Source organism: Saccopteryx leptura, chromosome 1 (genome assembly GCF_036850995.1).
Source record: "Saccopteryx leptura isolate mSacLep1 chromosome 1, mSacLep1_pri_phased_curated, whole genome shotgun sequence".
NCBI lineage: Eukaryota > Metazoa > Chordata > Mammalia > Chiroptera > Emballonuridae > Saccopteryx > Saccopteryx leptura.
This window is the reverse complement of record NC_089503.1, coordinates 102807806-102824804: the sequence shown is the minus strand read 5'-3', so window position 1 is coordinate 102824804 and position 16999 is coordinate 102807806. Positions and strand designations below refer to the sequence as shown.

General features: G+C 38.8%; 1 pseudogene; it reads left to right on the top strand.

Moving 5' to 3' along the window:
- The first annotated feature begins 11819 nt into the window (after positions 1-11819).
- Positions 11820-12305, top strand: LOC136388978 (NXPE family member 2-like; annotated as a pseudogene).
- Positions 12306-16999: the final 4694 nt, after the last annotated feature.

Below are 16999 nucleotides of genomic sequence, written 5' to 3'. Positions count from 1 at the left end.
TTATTTTTTAAAATTTATTTATTCATTTTTTTAAAGAAGAGAGAGAGAGAGAGAAAGAGGGGGGAGGGAGAGGAGCAGGAAGCGTCAACTCCCATATATGCCTTGACCGGGCAAGCCCAGGGTTTTGAACCGGCAACCTCAGTGTTACAGGTCAATGCTTGATCCACTGCACAACCACAGGCCAGGAATATTCTCTAATTTTTGTGAGCAGTATATATGGTGGATTAGAGCCCACCAAAAGGGCCTCATTTTGACTTGATCACCTCTCTAAGGACCTCATTTCCAAATACAGTCACATTTTGAAGTACTGGGGGTTGAGACTTCAACGTGTGAATTTTGGGGGGTACACAGTCTAGTCCATAGACATGATACTATTATTACCTGGAATCTCAGTGCTGTTATGGATTCACACCTTGGCTCCCCCACCTACTAGCTCTGTGACAACTGACAAGTTATTCAACTACTCTGTGCTTAGTATCAGTAGTTTCCAGGTAGATAGCTCCTAGTGTTGTTATGTGGGTTGAATGGATTAATGCACACACAATGCGTAGAATAGTGCCTTGCACTTCATCCAGTCTCAGCAACTATTATTAGCTACTACCATCACCAGTGGTACTTCTGATTTTCATGCATAGGAGTAAGTTTTACACATTCCTTCACTCACAATTTTAACGATGTTGCTTGTTTTCCTGATTTCTTTAACCAATATGATTTCTAATCTGTACTTCTACCTATCGGATTGATTTCTCATGTTGTAAATTCTTTAGTAGGTCTTTCAGGAAGAGTCAACATAAGATTGAATGTATTCTTGTTTTGCTCTCACAGACAGTTAAGTTTATGTGGTATAAAATTCTAAGATGGAAAATATTTTTTCTTGTAGCTCTGAAGACACTTTCATTTTCTTCTTGCATCTAATGTGGTTGATGAACTATCAGACATCAAAATTAATATTCTGGAACTTTTTAGGATTTTCTCTTCATCCTTAGTATTATAAAATTTATGCAGTTTTTAAAATCTTCATCTTGCTTGGTACTTTTTAATGGCTCATGACCTTTTAAATCTGAAAACTAATTTCTGTTAACTTTCCTTTCATAATTTTGATTTTATTTTCCTTTTATTCATTATTCTGGAGGAATTTTTGGGTTAATATTTTATCTCACCAGTTCATTGATTTTATTTTGATTTTTACTATGTCTCTCAAGTTTTTACTTATTTCTCACATGTTTAGCTTAAAGAACATCTAATTACCTCTAAGTATGGGACAACATCTTCTAATGTCACTCTGGAAATTATATTTATTTTAAATTCATAAGCAACTTTGCTATGTTTCCTCAATGTGTAACTTTTTTCTGATTGCTGTGTTTGGTACCTTTCTCTCAAATATTAGCCTTTTCACTGATAATTTTTGGTTATGTATTCATGTTTGAACTTGAGATAGTCTACTAGCCTTTCTGTAAGTGTTATTTCTGTTCAGTTCAGTTTGTTTCTGAGAGTTGTTAGAAGTATTGCCTGGTGCTGTATACTGATGCTGTCTTTCAAGGATCCACGCCTTCTTTTCTCCTTAGGTGTTATGTGTGACATGGCTTTGTTTTCCCAACACAAGCACATACCTTCACTGCTGTCAGATGAAGTGTGGAGGGCTCACACTCCTGGCTTCTCAGCCAGCCATTCCAGGGCTCTCTCCTGATCCTGGTGTATGAAATATTTGTGTCAGTTCAGTACTGAATTTGACCCGAAAGTTAAAAATTTATTTTCAGTAATCATAGCTTTTTAGTTGTAATGAATAGGAGATTATGTAAGGGTTAAGAAATAGTTAATATGCTTGTGATTCTCTCTTAGTGGCTCCCTGGTCTTTACTTTGAAATGCTGCATGAAGTTTACCTTTGCAGAAATGTCTAGGGAAAAGCTTATATTGGGGAAGTACCTGTTAATTAGGGGAGTTTAAATCACAATAGTTGTTTGTAAAAGCCTAGACACAAGATTTACTGTGAAAAGTTAAGGACTATAAATTTATTAGAAACTTAGTTCACCAATCTTAAATCTTTACTTTGTATCCTAAGAAAACAGGGAGTTTTTTCTCAGATAATTCCTGGAGGCAGGTGATCCCAGAGGAACCAGGTCCCAGATGTTCCTGGGAGCACCTGCCCCTGGCTGTCTTGAAGATTTACCAAAGACACCAGGTAGGACCCTGTTGATTATGTCTGTGCCCCATCAGAAGAACTTGCAGAGGAGATGTTCCTGCAACTGAACCCCCACCTTCTACACGTTGTTACACAAATAACTACTCAGACTTTTTTCTCCCTTACACTATCATTAACAGCCCCTGAAACCTATAAAAACCACCAGAACCAGGACAGTGTGACAACAGTTCTTTTGGACAGGAATTATCTGTTTTCTCAAGTTGTTGCAATTTGAATTAAAGATGCTCTTATACCTACTTGGTCACTGTCTCTCATGAAATTGGCAAAAATAAAAGAGTGACAAACAACATAAATCCTGGCTTGTTCTGGTAGCAAATTCATACTGGACTATAGTTTTATACTTTAATCCAATCTTTTCTTTTTCAGTCTTTTAGAGTTTTTTCACATACTCCATTGTATTGAAGATATTCTTTATTTCTTCTATCATGGTAATGAAGATTTATACATCTTCTTGTGGATATTTCTGTAGAATTATTTGACATGTGTCACATCCACCATTTTGAATAAATTCCACAATTTTTTAAATTTATAGTCAGTTTCCTACTTTATACTGTTAATCTCTTATCTCTTTATACTGTTAATCCTTAATTATCTTTTATCATTAGAACCTGTTTGGTATATAACACCTGATAAACAAAAGGTTCTCTATAGACTGGCTTTGAATGTAGAGCAAGTTCTTAACTTTCTAAGGAAGAACTTACACACCTATAAAGTAAGATATTAACAGTACAACCCAGTCAAGGTTTATGAGAATTGAGTGTAAAAACATATGCAGGCACTCAGTTTCTACAACCTGTCTCTTTCATCTCAGGAGAAATTGGACATAACCGCTCTCCATACAACCATTTTGTGTCCACCTTTTACACAGCTCAGTAAGATGCATTCAAAAGATAGATATGCTATTATTTCAATTATTTCTCAAGAGGGCATCCAGAAAGTTCTGTTTGTATCAAACGTAGGTCTTGGGATTGTTTACTTCTGCTAATTTCCTATGATTTGTAATGACTGCCACAGTTGCACCTGTAATCTCTCTTGTTTATTACTGTTCACAAGCAAGTCTGCTTTACAGAAATGCATTACCCAGGACTCTTCAAATTCATGCTAGTAGTTTTCATGCCAGCTAAAAGAAAAGGAAAGCCTAAGGACTTACCTACAGATTCAGATAAGGCAGTCAAGCTTCCTAAGGCTTTAGGCTCTACTGTTCTCTTTTCTTGGATTCATCCTCAAGCTGATACTTTTCATAGTGTAGTCACAACAAGCATAAGCCAAATGTGGTCTTCGGTGTTCAAGATCTCCTCCACATGCTTTCAGAAGAATTTATGTTAAATCACAGAAACAAACAAACAAACAAAACAATGACTTTGCCAGAACCAATTACTTATACAAAGATAGGCAGAATCACACATGGTTGACAGTTTCATTTTAGGCTATAAAGGGGAGTAGGTACAGTTCTCCAAGAAAAGAGGGCCCCCGTTACTAGGAGTAGGAGTATTGGTCAGCCAGAAGAAATAAGTTTTCAGTACAAGAGGCAATACAAATGATAGCAGATAAGAAAGTGAGCCACATTTTCTGTAATTTTCACCCTTCATCTCTCTCTCTACTTCTAAGGAAGCTTTAGCTGAAAATTTGTTTTCTTCCATCAAGAGTCAAAGAGGGTGCTCATTTATTTGCTCACTCATTCACTTATTCGGTTCCAATCCTTTATTGCATTCCTGCAGTTGCAAGCTTGGACATAACTGAGATGCTGGGTGTAGTCTCAGCTCTGGAGGTCTGGGACTGCTCATAAGTGGTCAAGGTCTATACCTTATCCTCATAAACTATCTGATTTAGTTTCAGCACTGTCTGTATTACCAGACACACATAGAATTACTCAAAACGCAACGGAACATGGCCGTATGAAGGTAGCGCTCTGAGTGCGCAGGGGTAGCAGTGGTTGAGTGTGCCTGCAGGGATCTGGGGTATGGAAGGTCACCAAAGATCTCTTGAATTGGAGAAAGCTATGAAAGATGTCCTTTTCATTAAAAGGTAATAGCTTGAGTGACGTGATATTACAAGTTTCCATATTAGAAGTAATTGCGGGGTCAAAGAAGGCGAATTGAGAGCAGACCTTGAAGAGTGGTGGAGCTGAGCGGCTGCATGGCCATGAAGGAGAGGGTTGGGAGAGGATGGGGTACCCTGAGAGGGTGAGATGTCTGTTCCCCGAAACATATTCCTCTCTTCCTCTGGAATTTAACATGTGTTCATTTAAAGTTTTTTATTTGTATCAAATAATAAACTCGATATATGTCTGGCAAAAAATAAAAAGAGATAGTTTGGACAATGGATTGAAAGCAGGGGTATGTAGTCAATGTAATCCTTACCTTTTCTGAAAGCAGGAAACTCATGAAAAGGCCACTTTTAGAGGCTAATTTAGTGTAAGATATAGATATTTAGACTGTGATGAAGGACCCTTAAATAACTTTCATTTGTAAGTTATTTATTTACAAGTCTCCTTGGTTGGATTATGAGTAGTTCCTGGGCAGGGATCAAATATTATTCTTCCTTGTTTCTCTAAGCGTGCCAAGCCTCTTCCAGGAGCTACTTGTATTAATATCACTGTACATGTTCCAAAAAAGCAAGTCATTCCTGGCAACACAAGGAGTACAGCTAATAACATATGCTGGTATTTTCCATTCTTTTTTAAAGCTTCAGTCGTCAATAGGTAATGATGGAAAAACACAATCACTGCCCCTAAATGTTCATTTCTGAGTTACACAATCAAAATATTTTATGATACATAGGTCATGGGCTTTGATGAATCTTGCCTCTTGTCTGCCATAACAGGGTTATAGTGTCCTAAAAGAGAACATGTTTTTCCCTACATGCCATACCATTTACATAAAATATAATTCTAAATAGATAGCCAATAGCTGCTATAGCTACAAATGCTTTGAAGTCATTGAAATTACAAGTGGCATTTAAACCAGAGTTTAAAAATCACCCAGAATGAGATTACAGTAAAGCAAAGCAGGTTGGGGGGATTGAACTCTAAGATGTTTCACATTTATTATTATTATATTTTATTTTTATTCATTTTTAGAGAGAGAGGAGAGCAAAGAGAGAGAGAGAGCATGGGGGAAGGTGCAAGAAGCATCAACTCCCATATGTACCTTGATCAGGCAAGCCCAGGATTTTGAACTAGTGACCTTAGTGTTTCAGGTTGATGCTTTATCCACTGTGTCACTACAGGCCAGGCATAGATATTTCACATTTAGATGCCAAGTGGTAGCGGTGGGACTGATGAAGGAGAGTGGGAAGGAGTCTCTAGAGAGGTGGGGAAAATACATAGAGTCGTGTTACACGAACAAAGGAGAGTAAGAGTTTGAATAAAGAAGGTATAGTCAGGTGGTTGTGTACCACTGAGAGGCTGAGTTAGAGGGTGATAAAAAAGTGGCCCTTGGATTTGACAACACAAAGATGACCTTAATAGGAACAGTGTATGTAAAGTAACACATACATTGAGAGGTGATAAAATTTGTGCTGGGAAAGAACAGAAGTGCCTGGAGGGAGTGTTGGTGTCCCTAGCGCTTGTGAGTGCACTTAATACTTCTGCCCAAGTCGGAAGGCCTTTGTTCCTGCGCACTGTTCCTTGCCAGCAACTGAAGGTGGGGACAGATGGGTAGGATACTGACAGGGCAAGAGCATGAAGTCATTGTCTAGACTTGGCAAGCCCCTCAGTCTGGGGCTGATGCTTGGACCAACAGAACTCTCCTTAGCCTCTGGGCCAACGCTCGAACCAATCAAATCACTGACTGCTAGAGGGAAAGAGAGAGAAAAGGGGGAGAGGGAGGAGGAGAGAAGCAAATGGTCGCTTCTCCTGTGTGCCCTGACCAGGAATCAAACCCCAGATGTCCATATGCTGGGCCAACACTCTATCCACTGAGTCAACTGGCCAGGGCTAGTTGTTTTCAAGCCAACGGTAACCCTAGTCTCTGCCCACTCTCGCTGTCAGCTCCTTTCTTCTGGGCCAGCAGGGAAAAAAATAAGGCCTGGCACTCCACAGGTGCTGAATGGATGGATAGATGGATCAATAAATGAATGTCTCCTGATGGCAAAAGAGGTCCCAGGTGCTCCTGCGTTTGAATCTTCTGGATGTTTGGCATTGGGCATCATGAAACCCAAACTTTCAGAATAGTAGCTCCCCAAAGCCAGAAGGTGGCTGCCAGTCACCATTTCCCCAACTCTGAGAAGTGGGGCTTGGTTTCGGCTTAGGAAAATGGGCGTGGCTAATTCTAGAAACACAAAAGAAGCTAGTTCTAGTAGCATGACTTCTTTGCCAGTAGTTTTTTTCCCCTGACAACTTGTGATGTCTGACAGGTAGTCACACATAAATTTACCTGCCCTCTCCTGCCCTCCAACCATCTCACACTACAGCAGGGAGCTTCCTGGGATGAGCTGATCAGCCTAGAAAGGAGCTGAAGAGAAAGCCCCTACATGGCCCCTACACAGAGAGGACAGGCACTTGGCCCAGCCTCTGACTGTGTCTCTAGGGAGGTGCCCCTCTCTTCCTGCCACCAGTCGACCTGTGTAGCATGGAGCCAGGGCAGTTTGAGGTAGATGGAGATTTTGATGTCAGCTCAGAGAATATCCTCTGCTGTTTACTGCAGAATGAGTATCTCTAAGGAAGTTATATTTCTCCCCTAGAAGAAGAGGCCTAACTCCACCAAGATGGGTTTCAAATCCTAGTCTTTTTTACCAGTTATGACAGTGGCTGGTCCTTACCCTCCTCCTCTGCTACAATGGGGATGAAAATGAGTACCAACCAGGTTGTTATGAACATTAAACCACCTGAAAAGTGCCCAACATAGTGCAGGGTGTAAGGTCGGTGGATAGAGTGATAGTCATGTGGAGAACTCAGACCTGCCCACTTTGGCTAGGACCGCCCACAATCAAGCCCACCAAAGGAAGCTTCCCAGGAACCATTTGGAAAAAAGGGATCGTCTGCCAGCCAGTGAAATTTTACCACGTCATAGTAGCTCCACTTCCCTAGAGGGACACTTTAAATATCTCCCACGGTTTAATCCGTGCAACTTCCCTAGCCTCCATCTTTCTTTCTTCGGGGCCAGGGAACCTTGCCGGGCGGGATGTGCGCTCTGTACTCAATAAAGCCGTTTACTTATTCCACACTTTGCGGCTCCGGCCCGTTCCTTCCTTCTGGGCAGGGAAAAATACCTTACACAGGGCACATCGATGTTTTAATGAACAGTGCGGAGTGGCATGATTGTGGACAAGTGAATGCTTAGCTGTTGGATTAGCTTCAATGGAACATGAGGACACATCTGCTGAACCAGCATTCATAGCAGTAACTACCCAAATGGCACCCCGTGACAAGCAGGGTGACTGAAATCTACCATCTCATGATATGAACTGTGTTCTTTGGCTCCCTTTCTCCTCCATAAAGAAAGTTACACTTAAAGGCTGAGTGGACGTTGGCGAGGCGAAGGCCTGTGTTGGGATCTCAGGCAGTGTGACAGCGCACTCCCCGCCGAGGGGTGTCCTGCAAGGCCCTCAGACTGCACTGTGTGGCCTGAGCTCAGAGTTTGGAGTGAGGCTGTGCGGAAGCCACGGTCAGGTCACAAGCCTCCCCTGAATGGCTGAATAATATCCTATTTTATACATCAACCACATTTTTTTTATCCACTCATGTATTGATGGATACCGAGGCTGTTTCTATGACATGGCTATTGTGAGCGGCGCTGTTACAAACTTGGGGGTATAGACTTCTCTCCAAATCCCAGAACTAGCATGATTGAATCAAAAGCTCTGGGATGAAGTCCAGCAGTCTGAACAGTAACAAGATCTGTAGGTGATCATGATGTGTGTACAGGCTGAGAGCACTGGCCTGGGGAAATGTCAGTGGAAGCATAAATTATTACAGGTGCTAAAGGTGAGGAACGTGGTTTGCTAAAAAGACAAATTAGAAGGAAATTCAAAGATACGTATATTTGATTAATTGTACATGGAATGTGAGTGATTCTCTCTGGATTTCTGCCATTAGCAGGAGAACAGTTTTCTAGAATTCTAACCCATTTACTTCCTCTGAATATCTTTTTTTTAATAAGTGAGAGGCAGGGAGGCAGAGAGACAGTCTCCCACATGTGCCCCAACCAGTATTCACCCAGCAAACCCCCTACTGGGCAATGCTCCACCCATCTGGGTGCTGCCCTGTTGCTTGGCAACTGAGCTATTTTAGTGTGCTTGAGGTAAGGTCATGGAGCCATCCCCAGAGCCTGGGGCCAACTTGCTCAAAACATTTGAGCCATGTATGTGGGAGGGGAACAGAGAAAGATAGAGAGAAATAAGGGGGAGGGGAGGAGAAACAGATTTTTGCTTTTCCTGTGTGACCTGACCAGGAATTGAACACGGGACTTCTACATGCTGGCTGACACTCTACAGCTGAGTCAACTGTCCAGGACCCAGAATATCTTAAATAAATCAAAATGTAAAAAAAAGAAACAACCTTTTGTAGAGAGAGTTAAGAGTGGTTCAATCTGTCTAAGCCAGTGATTAATTCTTATTTTAATATAATATCTGGAAAGATATCAAGCTAACTTATTTTTCCATTTTTTTTAAGGTCCAACATGAGAATTGAATTGATGAAAAACTTTTCCTCCATCAAATTCTTGCAATGTTACAGTATGTCTATTGTGCTGTTGCCTTCCATTGTAACAGTAAGTCTATTGTGTTGTGTTCACAATTTATCAACTTAGAGGAGATCCTTACTTTCAGAGATATTTCTTTGACAACCATTTTGATCTCTCATTTCTTGGAACAAATAGTATCAATCATTCTTGGAAATTATTTTCATATCAATTTAAAATAATTTTTGTCTTGAGTCAGATATTAAAGGTTAGGCAACCCTTAATTTCAGCTATATACTCTCACAATGTATGAGTTATTCATATTTAAACTTGAGATTTATTTCTAAAAAAGCCAATAATTGGGTCCTGGGGCTATGTGAAAATGTTTCAGTTGAATTGCAGAGTGGGGAAAGTCCTTTGGTGGTTTCTAATCTTTTAGCCAAACCATCTCAGTCAAAGTTCTATAAACTAGCAATTTTTGTGGATTTAAAAAAATTTTTTACCACATGAATTTCAGTGATAAATATAAAGCCTTGTCACTCACAAAAGTGATGTTTCTGCTACACTGGAATTAAAGTGAACTTCATTTACTCTTTTCATACATTCAGCAAATATTTATTGAGGACCTACTCTAGGCAAAGAATTTTGCAAAACCCTGTGGAAACAGAGATATAAATAAATTATGAGCCCTTTCTACAGCTTACAGTCTATGGAAGAGTCAGTTTCCTCTTTTGCTATGGCAACCATCATCCATGCCCAACTTTTACAACAAAGGTTCTTAGATTCTTGAGACAACGTGAATTCTCTTAATATCTCCAGTTTCTCTCTTGCCTGGATTGTAATTTCTAGTAAAGTAGGTGATTTCTTAGAAGGTAGGCCCAGACTGTTATTTTTCAGAGCCATTATAGATTTGGTATAATTCAATATGGATAAATGTAAGTTTCTAAATTTATACCCCAAATCCCATTAATCTAGGTAGATTACAAAGAAAGTATGGTTTTAAAGTGGCACAAATGGCCTGATCTGTGGTGGTGCATTAGATAAAGCATCGACCTGGAATGCTGAGGTCACCGGTTCAAAACCCTGCACTTGTCTGGTCAAGGCACATATGGGAGTTGATGCTTCTTGCTCCTCCCCCCTTTTCTCTCTCTCTCTCTCTCTCTCTCTCTCTCTCTCTTTCACTCTCTCTCCTCTCTAAAATGGATAAAAAAATTTAAATAGCCAAATACTTAAAAAGAAATAAAGTGGCACAAATATAAGTATAAAAATGGCCTGAGGCCCTGGCTGGATAGCTCAGTTGGTTAGAGCATCTTGCTGTAGGAAAGAGGTTGCTAGTTCGATTCCTGGTCAGGGCATATACAGGAACAGATTGATATTCTTTCTCCCTTCCTGTCTCTAAGATCAATAAAATAAACATTAAAATACTGCTGCTACTACTACTACTACTACTACTAATAATAATAATAGTAATAATAATAATAAAAGAATGATATGCTATTAATGGCCTAATCTGTGGTGGCACAGTGGATAAAGCACCAACCTGGAATGCTGAGGTCACCAGTTCAAAACCCTGGGCTTGCCTGGTCAAGGCATAGACAAGAAGTAACAACTACAAGTTGATGCTTCCTGCTTCTCACCAGTCTCCCTTTTCTCTTTCTTTCTCTCCTCTCTCTAAAATCAATACATAAAATATTTTTAAAAAAGAAAAACATGGCCCAAGTCTCACCTGGGTGAAGGCTTGTTATGAATCAGGTTACTTTTTCAGTGGGGTATTCAGAATAGGGAGGTTACGGTCCTCCCTTTTCCTGCACAAATCAGACCACACTGAGAGTATTACATTCAGTTCTGGGCACAACAATGGAACATGTAAAGACTTAAAATTAACCAGAGAACGTGATTCTGGTACATACAAAATAAAATATGTGTGACACTCATTTCCTAAGTGTGTTTAAGTTTTTCATGGATAAGTAATTTGGGGAGGAGATTTGCAGCTTAGCATGGCCAGTGTCATCAGTACAACTTCGGCTGGGACACTGAGGCCAGCTACTTTGTGGCCACACATCTCCTCTTGATCTGGCTAGCTGTCTCACCGTCGAGTGGCCTTGGGGACAAAGTGAAGCCTAGGGAACCATTGCGAATGCACAGGAGAAAGTCTATCTCTGTTCCAGAAAAAAATGAACCCAAATTAGAGAGAACTTTTTATTTTTTCATTTAACATGATCTTGTTAAATAAATATTTGTGGAAGAGAAAGGAGCAAAGATGGGGAAGGGTGGAGGGAAAGGATGAAAAGGAGGGAGAAAATGAGAAAGATGTTTCTAAAATTATTTGTGGCAGTAAAAATTACGTTATTGTGGGCAGTTTTATTTCCAAACAGTCAGAACATATAAAAGAAATGTCAGGTTGGAATGAAGACACCTTTTCCCAGGGGTTATACTGTGAAAAAAAGTGGATTACAGCACTCTGCAAACAGACCAAGTTAAAACCAAAATACATAAATGATGACTTGAAGAGAAAACTTATTCACCTTATGGGAGTTTCAACACTGTGCCATTGGGTTAACTACATACGTAAAGTTTGGAAAAATATGTATGTTACTCTATTTTGAAATTATAGCTGAATTTTGGGTTATCTTTTACAATAATTAGAATTCTTTTCTTTCCTGATTTTTGTTTTATTGTTTTATAAATTTTCCAAACATTTGGATTTGGTCTTTTAATAAAAAGTTAAACTTTATTTTTAAATTCACAAATATTAACATTTTCTTCTTCATCTTATATTCTTGAAAGGAGTTCAGAATTTTGTTAAGATTTTAATGAATCTGGTAAAATTCACTACCTCCCATAGGCAGCAATGCTAGTATAGCTAGAAGTGATCTTGGATAGAATTCTATAAATGTGGTATGTATTTTAAAATATCATCAGTATTTCCCTTTTGTTGAAAGATTTATCTATTGTTTTCCACTAACCTTAAAATATTTTGACATGGTGAACTGGGATCCTTAAAACACATGTGCTTCTGGATGGCGAAAGGCACGCTTTGGTTCAGTGGGAAAAGCATGGTCACCACTTACTACTACAAATCTGTTCTCCGTGAAATATGAAAACTATATTTCATGAGAAAAAAACTGAGTAGCAGGAGACATGACACAACCATTGTCATTACTGTTTGCCAGCACTTCAGACCTGTTTCCATCAACGTTTCCATCCATAGGGCCATCGATGTTCAAAATGCCATTAAATGTCTGTTATTGCGAAGCCCAGAGATGAAGGTGATCTGTAAAACTGACAATACCAGGGAGATGTATCTAAATGCAGAAAATGATTAGTGACTTTCATGGCTACATTCAGAAACTTATCATGAGGGACATTTTTGTGGATCTGAACATGGGTATTATTGATGCCTGGGGGTGTGACTATTGCCTATGGCACTAATAATGCCCATTCACATGATTATGTGATTAGAAATCAGATGAATATATTTTAAAAATATATTTGGTAGAAGAGAAATACAAAAACGCAACCCTAGCCATTTATTTTTATTTTTTATTTTTGTATTTTTCTGAAGCTGGAAACGGGTAGAGACAGTCAGACAGACTCCCGCATGCGCCCGACCGGGATCCACCCGGCACGCCCACCAGGGGGCGATGCTCTGCCCACCAGGGGGCGATGCTCTGCCCCTCGGGGGGGGGGGGTCGCTCTGCCATGACCAGAGCCACTCTAGCGCCTGGGGCAGAGGCCAAGGAGCCATCCCCAGCGCCCGGGCCATCTTTGCTCCAATGGAGCCTTGGCTGCAGGAGGGGAAGAGAGAGACAGAGAGGAAGGAGGGGTGGGGGTGGAGAAGCAAATGGGCGCTTCTCCTATGTGCCCTGGCCGGGAATCGAACCCGGGTTCCCCGCATGCCAGGCCGACGCTCTACCGCTGAGCCAACCGGCCAGGGCTGCTAGCCATTCTTGATAGATGACCCCACTTACACTGCAAGGGTAGTTTAATGCAATCTAAGGTAGGAGGAAAGAAAATTTAAAATATTGTTTCATTCTAGTAAAGTATGCATAATGAAAAATTTGCCATTTAAACCAGTTTAAGTGTATTTTTCGGTGGCACTGTGTGCATTCACGATATTGTGTAACCATTACCACGATTTAGCCTCAAAACATTTTCATCATCCTAAACAGAAACCCTGACCCATTAAACGCTAACTTCCCATTTCCTGCAGCTACTGGCTACCACCATTCTACTTACTGTCTCTGTGAGTTAGACTGTTGTAAGTAGCTCATGCTAGTGGAATTATATAGTATTTGTCCTTTGTATTGTCTTATTTCACTTAGCATAATATCTTTAAGTTTCATTCATATTGTAGCATGTGTCAAAATTTCCTTCCTTTTAAGATTGAATAATTATGCTTGACCAGGCGGTGGCGCAGTAGATAGAGCTTCGAACGGGGATGCAGAGGACCCAGGTTCGAGACCTCGAGGTCTCCAGCTTGAGCACAGGCTCATCTGGTTTTAGCAAAAGCCCACCAACTTGAACCCAAGGTCTCTGGCTCGAGCAAGGGGTTATTGCTGAAGTCTCGCAGTCAAGGCACATATGAGAAAGCAATCAATGAACAACTAAGGTGTTGCAACACGCAATGAAAAACTAATGATTGATGCTTCTCATCTCTCTCCATTCCTTTCGGTCTGTCCCTGTCTATCCCTCTCTCTGACTCACTCTCTGTCTCTGTGTAAAAAAAAAAAAAAAAAAAAAAAAAAGATTGAATAATTACTTTATTGTATGTGTACACCACATTTTGTATATCCATTTTTTTCTGTTGATGGACACTTGGGTTGTTTTCATCTTTTAGATATTGTGAAGAATGCTGTTATTAAAAGGAAATCAAATTTAAATGAATGTTTCCAGTGCTGAGTATGATGATAGAGGAGCAAAACATCTTTATTCATAATTTAAGGAAATCTACAACCCAGAAAGTAGTCTAAATGGTTCAGGTTCATAAAAAATGTGATCTGCAGGAGAAAACTAAGTGAAATAATAATAGCAATTTTTTTGCTTAAGAAAATTACTTAGAATTTAATCTCTAGATTGCAGGGAGAATCAAGGATCACAGTCCAAAACTCGCAAGCTCATTGAGAGGAACCAACTAAGCATTTTGTCCATGTGCATACTGGGAACTCTGGTTCTTACTGGCACTGAAAGTACGGGATGAGATCTTACCCAAAGGACCTCAACTTATTTTACAAACTTTGTCTCTGAATCTCCCTCTCAGAATAAAAGTACCATCCTTTCCATTATTACACTTGAGTTCTCAAGAGTAGAAATATTGTTACTCAAGGATAATTCCCTTGTTTGAAATGTATTTCTTAGGGAAAGGAAGTAAAATTATGACATGGCAACATCAGTCCAAAGACCAGGTCACATAGCTTAGGACTGGGCTCTCTAAATCAGGGAATACATATTAGAAATCTCCTCCTTGGACCGAGTTACTCATTGATTCTCATTCTTCCAATCAGAAACTTTCCAAATAAATATAACTGTTTTTCTAATCCTTGCATTCCTAAGTGCTTACATAAGTTATCATTCTCCCACAAAGGCAAACTCAAATTCCTTTAACTTAGTTCAAATAGGATATGCTTTCTGGTTTTCTAACCACTTCTCTTCTCCAAGTGTACTGACGTTTGACTAGATCACTCCACAACATGTCTTCTGCTCCACCTTTCACTGAAACAAATTGAGCGCCCTAACTTAAATGTGACCAATCAGCATAGAATAATGAGGATTTATTACTTCTCTTGTTCTAGAGCTACATTATACAATATAATTGTCATTAGTGACATGTGGCTGTTTAAATAAAAATTAAATTACATTAAAGACCAGTTTCTTGCTTACACCAACTGCATTTCAAGTGTCACTAGCCACAGCACAACATTGCTGGCATTTGTCTCTGGAAAGTATTTTTAATGTTTTGTTGTAGTGGATGTGTTTTGGTAAATAATATTTTACAAATTTTATACTGAGTAAAAAAATCATGAAATGTTGCTAAGTGTCAAACTCTTGACTTTTAAACCATTTATTTCTGGTATAGTCTTTAAAAGAAATCCTGGAATCTATGTATTTTATAAAATTTTGGCCTTGTAGTACCAGTTCCAGGTTATTGCAGGTATTGATTGTATTGCTAATATGTAAGAATTGAGCAAGCCATTTGAAGTTGTAGAAATGTATTTGACTGGTATTATTAAACCTTTTTCAAAATTCCATCTATATACTCTGGAGTGAAACTAGAAATTAATAAAAGGAAAACTGAAAAATTTACAAATATGTAGAAATTAAACAATGTAGACTTAATCAATGAGTTAAAGAAGAAATCACAAAGGAATTTAGAAAACAATTGGAGACAAAATAAAAAACACAATTTACCAAAATTTATTGTATACAGGACAAGCAATACTAAGAGGGAAGTTTATAGTGGTAAATGCTAACACCAAGACAGAAAAAAGTTGTAAGTCAGTATCTTGACTTCATACCCAAAAGAACTAGTAAAAGAAAAACAAACTAAACCCAAAGTGAGAGGAAAAAAATTAACAAAAACCAAGAGCTGGTTGTTAATAAGAAGAAAATAAACAAAAACCGAGTGCTGTAGTTATTTTTTTGTCAAGATCACAAAAACTGACAAACACTTAGCTAGACCCCTTAGGGAAACAAGAAAGAAGAATCAAACAGATAAAATTAGATAAAAGGAAAGAGGAGACATTTCAATGAATTTTTACAGAAATAAAAAAGATTATTATAGATTGCTATGAATAATTACCTATCAATAAGCTGGCTGGACAACTTAGAAGAAACAGATAAGTTTCTGGAAATATATACCCTATCAAGACTGAATCATGAAGAAATAATAAATCTGAGTAGATCTATAACTATATTGAATACAATGAGGACAGGAAAGCATTAATCAAAAACCTTCCATCAAAGAAAAGCCCAGGACCAAATGACTTCATATAGAACTCTAACAAACATTTTAAGAAAAATTTATACCAAACCTTTTTAAACTGCTCCAAAGAGCAGCAGGGAACACTTCCTAAACTTGTTCTATGAGGCCCACATTACCTTGATACTAAAGACACAAGAAAACTAAAAATCAATATACCCAATGAATATTGATGCAAAGTTCTAAACAAAAATACTTGCAAACTAAATTCAACAGCACGTGAAAAGGATCATATCTCAGATCAAGTGAAATTTATATCTGGAAACAAAAATAGTTTAACGTACAGAAATCAATCAGTGTAATGCACCACATTGACAAAATGAAGGAAAAAAGCCATATGATTATCTCAGTTGATGCAGACTCAATACAATCCTTATCTAAATTCTACTGACATTATTTTCCAGAAATGGAAAAAAATCCTTTTCATATGAAATCTCAAGGGACCCTGAATCACTGAAACAATCTTGAAAAAGAACAAAGTTGGGAATGCAGACTGCCTGATTTCAAAATGATACTATTGAATACAAAACAGCAGTATGTATGATGTTGTGGCACCAGCATAAAGATAGATATGTAGACCAATGGAAATCAAGAGCATGTCATTTCTTTGCCCAGCCTGCTGAAATGGAATAGTCTCAGCTCATCCGGACCTGTTAATGACTTAAATTCCTTATACCTTTTCGTAATGAGTCCTAGTGTTAAAAACCAACTGTTTGTTCTCTGTTAATAAAGCACATGTGAATTGACTGCAGGTATACGAGTTGCTGCACAGAGAGCTGTTGCTTTAGCAGGAGGAGCCCCAATGCCTTGCTCCATTCTACACCCTTGCTCACGAAATAACTTACATGACCATTCTTCCTCTATGGCATGAGTTTTCAGTGACAACCAGAAGCAAAAAATGAAGTGCTTCAGTCTCTTATAAATGCTGCACTAAAGCCAAGAACTTATTCATATTCTGCATACCCATCACATCAGCCTACTATAAGGAAAAGGTGCTCTAGTACACACCTTTCATTTCACATTATATGTGATTGACATGGTGGTTATACAGCATTTGATAAGGGAGTCTTGCAAACAGTTCTTCCTGATTTGGCACTAACTATGTTTGTCATTAAATATGGTTGTTGGCTTGTTGGCATTATAATCTTCTCATTAGTGGTTGACCTGTAACTTTTTAAATTATGAGGAGTGCAATACTG